The sequence below is a fragment of the Macaca thibetana genome, chromosome X (genome assembly GCF_024542745.1).
Source record: "Macaca thibetana thibetana isolate TM-01 chromosome X, ASM2454274v1, whole genome shotgun sequence".
In the NCBI taxonomy this organism is placed as follows: domain Eukaryota; kingdom Metazoa; phylum Chordata; class Mammalia; order Primates; family Cercopithecidae; genus Macaca; species Macaca thibetana.
Genome location: NC_065598.1, coordinates 67,696,212 through 67,706,088, shown reverse-complemented (window position 1 = coordinate 67,706,088; position 9,877 = coordinate 67,696,212). Strand labels below are relative to the sequence as shown.

Sequence of the window (9,877 nt, the reverse complement as noted above, 5' to 3'; positions counted from 1 at the left end):
TATTTGGAAAAGCCTTACATCAATGTTAAGATATCACTGATCAACCAAGAGCCTCCCTGTTCCCCAGTTAAGTTTTGTCAAAGGAACTCTGCTAGGCTAGAGGTGCGTCATATCAAGATCCTCTTCCAAGATCCCTTTTAGGTTTTTAGGTTTTAGATGTTTTCAAATGACTCTAGGACAGCTCTTAGCAATGCCTGAGGTTTTAATCAGTAGCTGTATGACCCCAGGCAAGCTATTTTATATTTTGTTCCCTAGTTTCCTCATCTACAAGAAGTTGTGATAATAATACCTACCTCACAGAGCAAGTGTGAGGATTAAATAAAATAATGTGGGTAGAAGTGCCTAGCACAGTGGTATTCTGTACAGAATACTGTACTCCCTCATCAGGTGAATATAGTCTCCCTTAATCCTGAAGCTGATGCAATTGTGTGGTAATTATGTTATCACTTTATAGAGGAGCAAAACCTGACTGTCAGACTGTCAAGAAAATCCTATTTTCTTTCTTGCCTTTTTTTTTTTTTTTTTTTTTTTTTTTGAGGCGGAGTCTCGCTCTGTCACCCCGGCTGGAGCGCAGTAGCGCAATCTCCGCTCACTGCAACCTCCGCCTCCTGGGTTCACACCTTTCTCCTGCGTCAGCCTCCCAAGTAGCTGGAACTACAGGCACCTGCCACCACACCCGGCTAGTTTTTTTGTATTTTTAGTAGAGACAGGGTTTCATCGTGTTAGCCAGGACGGTCTTGATCTCCTGACCTCGTGATCCACCCGCTTCAGCCTTCCAAAGTGCTGGGATTACAGGCATGAGCCACTGTGCCCGGCTGAAAATCCTATTTTCTTAAAAACATTATAAAATTGGATACTGGAGATGTGTCCGCCCCCCTTCAATAAAAAAGTCATCTAACTTTCCTAACATGCTGAGGTAAAAAAGCTTTCAGTGAAGAAAAGGAATAGTAGCAGCAGTAATAATAATAGCAAACACATGTTTACTGGATTTGAGCCTTAGAGGAATGATATGGCCTAGAGATTAAAATGTGAGTCATCTGTATGGGGGTGATATTTGAAGTCACATACATAATTGAGGGTGTCTGGAAGAGTTATATGAGAAGAGAGCAATCCTAGGACTGAGTCCTAAGGAACTGAATCACTGAATGGCCAGGAAGAAAAAGAGGAGTGTAAAAATGAGTCCCAGGACTCGTGACGCCAAGGCTGCTGCGAGCGGCTATGAAGAGTCGGGGTTGAGGTGGGGTTGAGCCCCAAATGAGCCGAGGGCTCGCACTCTTCTGGTCTCCCAGGACCGCCCCACCTGAAGAAATGAGTGGTGGATTGGCTCCAAGTAAGAGCACAGTGTATGTATCCAGCTTGCCCTTTCCCTGACAATGACCTGTAGCGGATATTTTCCAACTATGGCAAAGTTGTAAAGGTTACCATAATGAAAGATAAAGATAACAGGAAGAGTAAAGGGGTTGCATTTATTGTATTTTTGCATAAACACGGCACAAAACTGTACCAGGGCAATACACAACAGTTATTTGGTAGAGTGATAAAAGCAAGCATTGGCTGGTTGCAGTGGCTCATGCCTGTAATCCCAGCACTTTGGGAGGCCGAAGTGGGCGGATCACTTGAGCCCAGGAGTTCAAGACCAGCCTGGCCAAACATGGCGAGACTCCATCTCTACTAAAAATACAAAAACTAGTCAGGTGTGGTGGCGTGCCTGTAATCCCAGCTACTAGGGAGGTGAGACAGGAGAATCACTTGAACCTGGAAGGCAGAGGTTGCAGTGAGCGGAGATCACGCCACTGCACTCCAGCCTGGGTGACAGAGCAAGACTCCATCTCAAAAAACAAAACAAAACAAAACAAAACAAAACAAAACAAAAACAAAAACAAGAGGAAGCATTGCTATTGACAATGGAAGAGCAGCTGTGTTCATCCGAAGGCGAAACTACTTTGATAAATCCAAGTGTTATGAATGTGGGGAAAGTGGACATTTAAGTTATGCCTGTCCGAAAAATATGCTTGGAGAACGTGGGCCTCCAAAGAAGAAAGAAAAAAAGAAAAAAAAGAAAGTTCCTGAATCAGAAGAAATTGAGGAAGTAGAAGAAAGTAAAGATGAAGGGGAGAATCCTGCTCTTGACAGCCTGAGTCAGGCCACAGCATTCCAGCAAGCCAAAATTGAAGAACAAGATGATTCAAGATGCCCAAGGATAAAGAAAAGCACATATTTCCGTGATGAGGAAGAAACTTAGTGATTAAAATCTTGCCCTAGCACAGTAATAAAAATTAAGATTTGTTAGTAACAATCTTGATGATCTGATTTTAATAAAAATAAGAAAAGTTAACACTATCATGTTAATACTATTACTGTCATCCCAAGAAAAATGATATATTTTCTCTCCTTTTTGAGATGGAGTTTCACTCTGTCACCCAGGCTGGAGTGCAGTGGCGCGATCCAGGCTTACTGCAGCCTCTGCCTCCTCCCAGGTTCCAGCGATTCTTCTGCCTCAGCCTCCCAGGTAGCTGGGATTACAGGCACACGCCACTACACCCGGCTAATTTTTGTATTTTTAGTAGAGACACGGTTTCACCATGTTGACCAGGCTGGTCTTGAACTCCTGACCTCAGGTGATCTGCCTGCCTTGGCCTCCCAAAGTGCTAGGATTACAGGTGTGAGCCGCCGCGCCTGGCTAAGATTTGGAAGGCCGAGGTGGGCAGATCACGAGGTCAGGAGTTCGAGACCAGCCTGGCCAACATAGTGAAACACCATCTCTACTAAAAATACAAAAAATTGACCAGGAGTGGTGGCTCATGCCTGTAATCCCAGCACTTTGGGAGACCGAGGTGGGTGGATCATCAGGTCAGGAGATCGAGACCATCCTGGCCAACACAGTGAAACCCTGTTTCTACTAAAAATAGAAAAAAATTAGCCGGGCATGGTGGCAGGCGCCTGTAGTCCCAGTTACTCGGGAGCTTGAGGCAGGAGAAGGGAATGAACCCGGGAGGCGAAGCTTGCAGTGAGCTGAGATTGCGCCACTGCACTCCAGCCTGGGTGACAGAGCAAGACTCCATCTCAAAAAAAAAAAAAAAAAAAAAAAAAAAACCCCACAAACTTCCTGAAGACCAAAAAGTTGAATGATTTATTGTTATTTATGTTAATACACTTTTCAAGATAATTTTGTCTTTAAATATGGGTGTTTTGTCATCATATTTCTTGCAGCTTTATCCCAATCTGGATAAATTGAAAGTAACTATAAAATTGTAAATACCTATAAAATATAAAGTAACATAGCTCTAAAAGGCTTAAAATCAAACACAGGTGTTATTTGTCTGCCCTACCCATAGCACCAAATTCCATTCCCTAGAAGAAACTACTCATATGTGCATACATGTTGCTAAATACAATACATATATTTCTGTCACTTAATAAAAGAATAAAGGGGAATTATTCAGTCTCTTATACTTCTCCTACCTTCCTCAATCTTCCCAATGTGGCTGTGTTAAAAATTTTGGGTCCCAGCACTTTGTGAGGCCGAGGCGGGTGGATCACCTGAGGTCAGGAGTTCGAGACCAGCCTGACCAACATGGTGAAACATGGTATCTACTAAAAAATACAAAAATTAGCCGGGCATGGTGGCAGGCACCTGTAATCCCAGCTACTTGGGAGGCTGAGGCAGGAGAATCGCTTGAACCTGGGAGGTGGACATTGCAGTGAGCCGAGATCATACCATTGCACTCCAGCCTGGGTGACAGAGCAAGACTCCATCTCAAAAAAAAAAAAAAAAATTACAGCCAGGTGCGGTGGTTCATGCCTGTAATCCCAGCATTTTGGGAGGCCGAGGCGGTTGGATCACGAGGTAAGGAGATAGAGACCATCCTGGCTAACACGGTGAAACACCATCTCTACTAAAAACACAAAAACAAAATTAGCCAGGCGTGGTGACGGGCACCTGTAGTCCCAGCTACTCAGGAGGCTGAGGTGGGAGGATGACGTGAACCCGGGAGGCGGAGTTTGCAGTGAGCCAAGATTGTGCCACTGCACTCCAGCCTGGGCAACAGAGCGAGACTCCTTCTCAAAAAAAAAAAAAAAGGAGGGGGAGGAATCCATATGTATTTTTTTTAATGACCACGTAAATACTTTTCACTTCTTTTTTTTTTTTTTTTTTTTTGAGACAGAGTCTCGCTCTGTCGCCCAGGCTGGAGTGCAGTGGCAGGATCTCAGCTCACTGCAAGCTCCGCCTCCTGGGTTTACGCCATTCTCCTGCCTCAGCCTCCCGAGTAGCTGGGACTACAGGCGCCCGCCACCTCGCCCAGCTAGTTTTTTTTGTATTTTTCAGTAGAGACGGGGTTTCACCGTGTTAGCCAGGATGGTCTGGATCTCCTGACCTCGTGATCCACCCGTCTCGGCCTCCCAAAGTGCTAGGATTACAGGCTTGAGCCACCGCGCCCGGCCAATACTTTTCACTTCTGAGCCGAGGAGTGTGCTATGATTATATTTTTCCTAGAGTTAATAATTGTCCATTTTTTTCCATGTATCTTCTTTGTATTTATGATGAAATCTTCCCATTCTATCTGCAGGTAGTTATAGGGGAATGGGATTAGAGAGTCTTTAATTTTCTACTTTGTGTATTCCTATATGTTTAACTTTGTAAGAATACCCGTTTATTACTTTTTTAACTGATAAAAGCAATAAAAATAAGAAAAGTTAATACTATCATAATAATACTATTGTTGTCATCCCCCAAAAATATATATATTAAAAAGATTTATTTGAAAAATAAATAGGCCAGGCGTGGTGGCTCAAGCCTGTAATCCCAGCACTTTGGGAGGCAGAGACGGGTGGATCACGAGGTCAGGAGATCCAGACCATCCTGGCTAACATGGTGAAACCCCGTCTCTACTAAGAAATACAAAAAACTAGCCGGGCGAGGTGGCGGGCGCCTGTAGTCCCAGCTACTCGGGAGGCTGAGGCCGGAGAATGGCGTGAACCCGGGAGGCGGAGCTTGCAGTGAGCTGAGATGCGGCCACTGCACTCCAGCCTGGGCGACAGAGCGAGACTCCGTCTCAAAATAAATAAATAAATAAATAAATAAATAAGTAAATAAAAATAAAAATGAGATTGAAAGGAATGGCCAGAGAAGTAGGACAAAGAAGAGGCATGATAGGTCACAGAAGCCAATGTATCAAAGTATTTCAAGGATTATTTCTTGTCATATTTTGCTTGACAGGTCAAGTGAGATGAGGACTAAAAGTATCCATTGGATTTAGTGATTTGATAGTCATTGGTGACATTATCACCACAGACTGAGGAAGTCAGATTAGAGTGTGTTATATTAATAAAAGGGAGTAAGAAGGAGGAAATGGAAAAATAATAGTTATTTCAAGAAGTTTGGCTATAACGGATAGAAGGGTGTTAGTTGGTAGCTGGAGAGGGATGTGAACTCAAGGGAAATCATTTTTGTAAGACTGGAGAGACTGGAGCATATTTAAATGTCAATAAAAATATGTCAACGAGGCCGGATGCAGTGGCTCACGCCTGTAACCCCAGCACTTTGGGAGGCCGAGGTGGGTGGATCACCTGAGGTCAGGAGTTCAAGAACAGCCTGGCCAACGTGGTGAAACCCTGTCTCTACTAAAAATACAAAAATTAGCTAGGTGTGGTGGCAGGCACCTGTAATCCCAACCACTCGGGAGGCAGAGGCAGGAGAATAGCTTGAACCCGGGACGTGGAGGTTGCAGTGAGCCGAGATCCTGCCATTGCACTCCAGCCTGGGCAATAAGAGAGAAACTCCATCTCAAAACAAAACAAAAAAAAACCTCAGTGAGAGGGGAATGTTGAATAAACAGGAGAGAGAAGGGATAATTAATAGTGGAAGGTTTCTGGGAAGGTGTAAGGAGATCGCATATAGTAGGAAGAAATGAGAAGTATAAAAGGAGGTAGGAAGAGGATTTGTTCTAATGTGAGCAAATAGGTAGATCTGATGGTGGGAAATGGGGAATTAAATGAGATAACGCATGCAAAGCACTTAGCATAGTGCCTGGCACAGTTTGTATCAGAAATGGTAACTATGGCTACTGTTGTTGTTTTTATGTCATACACCTGCTTGAAAATTTCTCACCTTTTAGGCTTTGTCCATGTGAAATGAGCTAGTACCCTACTTTATTAATACCATAAATTTCAATTTTTATTTTTTTGAGACGGAGTCTAGCTCTGTCACCCAGGCTGGAATGCAGTGGCATGATCTTGGCTCACTGCAACTTCCGCTTCCCGGTTTCAGGTGATTCTCCTGCCTCAGCCTCCTGAGTAGCTGGGATTACAGGTGCCCACCACTATGCCCGGCTAATTTTTGTATTTTTACTAGAGAAGAGGTTTCACCACGTTGGCCAGGCTGGTCTCGAACTCCTGGCCTCAAGTGATCTGCCCACCTTGGCCTCCCAAAGTGCTGGGATTACAGGTGTAAGCCACCGCACTTGACTTTCAAATTGTATATGTTAAATTTATATACAACAAGGGTTACTTGGTGTTTTTTTTTTTTGAGAGGAGTATCACTCTGTCACCCAGGCTGGAGTGCAGTGGCGTGATCTTGGCTCACTGCAAGCTCCGCCTCCCAGGTTCATGCCATTCTCCTGCCTCAGCCTCCCAAGTAGCTGGGACTACAGGTACCCGCCACCACGCCCAACTAATTTTTGTTTCTGTATTTTTAGCAGAGACGGGGTTTCACCGTGTGAGCCAGGATGGTCACGATTTTCTGACCTCGTGATCCGCCCGTCTCGGCCTCCCAAAGTGCTGGGATTATAGACTTGAGTCACTGCACTCAGCCAAGAGTTACTTGAACTTTTGATTCCTCACCTCTGTTCTCTTTAGAATTTCTGGATATTTGCTGGTTCCCTGATTTTGATAAGAAGATAGAAAAAAGTTGTACATTTAAGATTAATGGGCCAGGTGCAGTGGGTCACACCTGTAACCCCAGCACTTTGGGAGGCCAAGGCAGGCGAATTACTTGAGGTCAGGAGTTCAAGACCAGTCTGGCCAACATGGTGAAACCTCATCTCTACTAAAAATACAAAAATTAGCCGGTCATTGTTGCGTGTGCCTGTAAACCCAGCACTTTGGGATGCTGAGGCAGGCAGTTCACTTGAGTCCAGGAGTTCAAGACCAGCCTGGGCAACATGGCAAAACCCCATCTCTACAAAAAATACAACAATCAGCCGGGCGCGGTGGCTCAAGCCTGTAATCCCAGCACTTTGGGAGGCCGAGACGGGTGGATCACAACGTCAGGAGATCGAGACCATCCTGCCTAACACGGTGAAACCCCGTCTCTACTAAAAAATACAAAAAACTAGCCGGGCGAGGTGGCGGGCGCCTGTAGTCCCAGCTACTCGGGGAGCTGAGGCAGGAGAATGGCTTGAACCTGGGAGGCAGAGCTTGCAGTGAGCTGAGATCCGGCCACTGCACTCCAGCCTGGGCGACAGAGCAAGACTCCGTCTCCAAAAAAAAAAAAAAAAATACAACAATCAGGCAGTTGTGGTGACATGTGCCTGTGGTCCCAGCTACTTGGGAGGCTGAGGTGGTAGGATCACTGGAGTCTGGGAGGTGAATGTTGCAGTGAGCCAAGATGGCACCACTGCACTCCAGACTGGATGGCAGAGCAAGACACCACCTCAACAACAACAACAAAAAAGAGAGAGAGAAAGACAGAGAGATCACTCCTCACTCCTCCTCTGATTAAGAATCTACATTTGAGGCCGGGCGCTATGGCTCACACTTATAATCCCAGCATTTTAGGAGGCCAAGGCGGGTGGATCACGAGGTCAGGAGTTCAAGACCAGCCCGGCCAAGCTGGTGAAACCCCATCTCTACTAAAAATACAAAAAATTAGTCGCGTGTGGTGGCAGGCGCCTGTAATCCCAGCTACTTGGGAGACTGAGGTAGGAGAATCGCTTGAACCCGGGAGGCGGGGGTTGCGGTGAGCCGAGATCACACCACTGCAGTCCAGCCTGGGCAACAAGAGTGAAACTCTGTCTCAAAAATAAATACATACATACACACATACATACATAAAAAGAATCTACATTTGGCTGGGTGCAATGGCTCACACCTGTAATCCCAGCACTTTGGGAGGCTGAGGTGGGAGGATTGCTTAAGGCCAGAAGTTTGAGACCGGCCTGGGAAACATAGCAAAATCCTGCCTCTACTAAAAATACAAAAAATTAGCTGACCGTGGTGGCGCATGCCCGTAGTCCCAGCTTCTCAGGAGGCTGAGGTGGGAGGATTGCTTGAGCCAGGGAGGTTGTAGCTGCAGTGAGCCGTGATCATGCTACTGCACGCCAGCCTGGGTGACAGAGTAAAACTCTGTCTCAAAAAAAAAAAAGAAAAAGAAAAAAGAAAGAATTGGCTGGGCATGGTGGCTCACACCTATAATCCCAACACATTGGGAGACCGAGGTGGGCAGATCACCTGAGGCTAGGAGTTCGAGACTAGCCTGGCCAACATGGCAAAACCCCATCTCTACTAAAAATGTAAAAATTAGCCAGGCGTGGTGGTGCATGCCTGTAGTCCCAGCTAATCGTGAGGGTGAGGCTTGAACCCGGGAGGCAGAGGTTGCAGTGAGCCAAGATTGTGGCCACTGTGCACCTGGGAGACAGAGCGAGACCTTGTCTTAAAAAAAAGAGAGAGAGAGAGAGAAAAAAAATATATATATATATATTTTTTTTTCTTTTTTTTTTTTAAAAAAGGTCTATAATGCCCTTTTAACTCTCTTTTAAATCATTTTGAAAATCCTTGACCTAGAATTTTAGGCTCCTGTTAATCTAGCCACACTCCATTTAATTTTTTCGTCTTCTTTCTTCAACATAACCTCTGATATGTTACCAGTGCTTACAAGAGGACTAAGCTTGGAGAGACTCTGAAGAGAAGCATTTACTTTTTACTCTACATACTTCTGCATTTAATTTTTTTTCAGTGATAATGTACTACTTTTGGAATTTAAAATGAAACACAATAAATAAATTAAAACAACTTTTGCCCTAGTATCGCTCTCCCTAATCTTCCATACCCATCAAAATTAATTTCTCATTATTCAGATTTCCATTCAAATGTACAGGTGACACTTGAACAAGGGTTTTAACTGCACGGGTCCACTCATATGTGGATTTTCTTCTGCCTCTGCTACCCCTGAGATAGTAAGATCAACTCCTCATCTTCCTCCTCCTCCTCCTCCTCAGCCTACTCAATATGAAGACAATGATGAAGAACTTTATGATAACCCACTTCCACTTAATGAATAATAAATATATTTTCCCTTCCTTATGGCCTCACTCTGTTGCCCAGGCTGGAGCGCAATGCGACAATCACGGCTTACTGCAGCTTCGATCTCCTGGGCTCAGGTGATCCTCCCACCTTACCTTCCCAAGTAGCTGGGACTACAGGTGTGCGCTACCATGTCTGGCTAATTTTTTTGTAGTTTTGTATGTTTCTGTAGAGTGGGTTTCGCCATGTTGTCCAGGCTGGTCTTGAACTAGGCACAAGTAATCTGCCCACCTCAGCCACCCAAAGTGCTAGGATTACAGGCATAAGCCACCATGCCCAGCCCCTTATGATTTTCTTAATAACATTTTTTTTCTCTAGCCTACTTTATTGTAAGAATGTAGTATATAATACGCATAACATTCAACATATGTGTTAATTGATTATGTTATCAGTAAGGCTTCTGGTCAACAGTAGGCTATTAGTAGTTAAGTTTTTGGGAAGTCAAAAGTAGACTATGGGCTGGGGGCAGTGGCTCACGCATGTAATCCCAACACTTTGGGAGGCCGAGGCAGGTGGATCATGAGGTCAGGAGTTCAAGACCAACCTGGCCAACATAGTGAAACCCCGTCTCTACTAA

At 44.9% G+C, this 9,877-nt stretch overlaps 1 pseudogene; it reads left to right on the top strand.

Annotated features, from left to right (window-relative positions):
- The first annotated feature begins 1,308 nt into the window (after nucleotides 1–1,308).
- Nucleotides 1,309–2,242, top strand: LOC126945804 (zinc finger CCHC-type and RNA-binding motif-containing protein 1-like; annotated as a pseudogene).
- The last annotated feature ends 7,635 nt before the right edge of the window (nucleotides 2,243–9,877 follow it).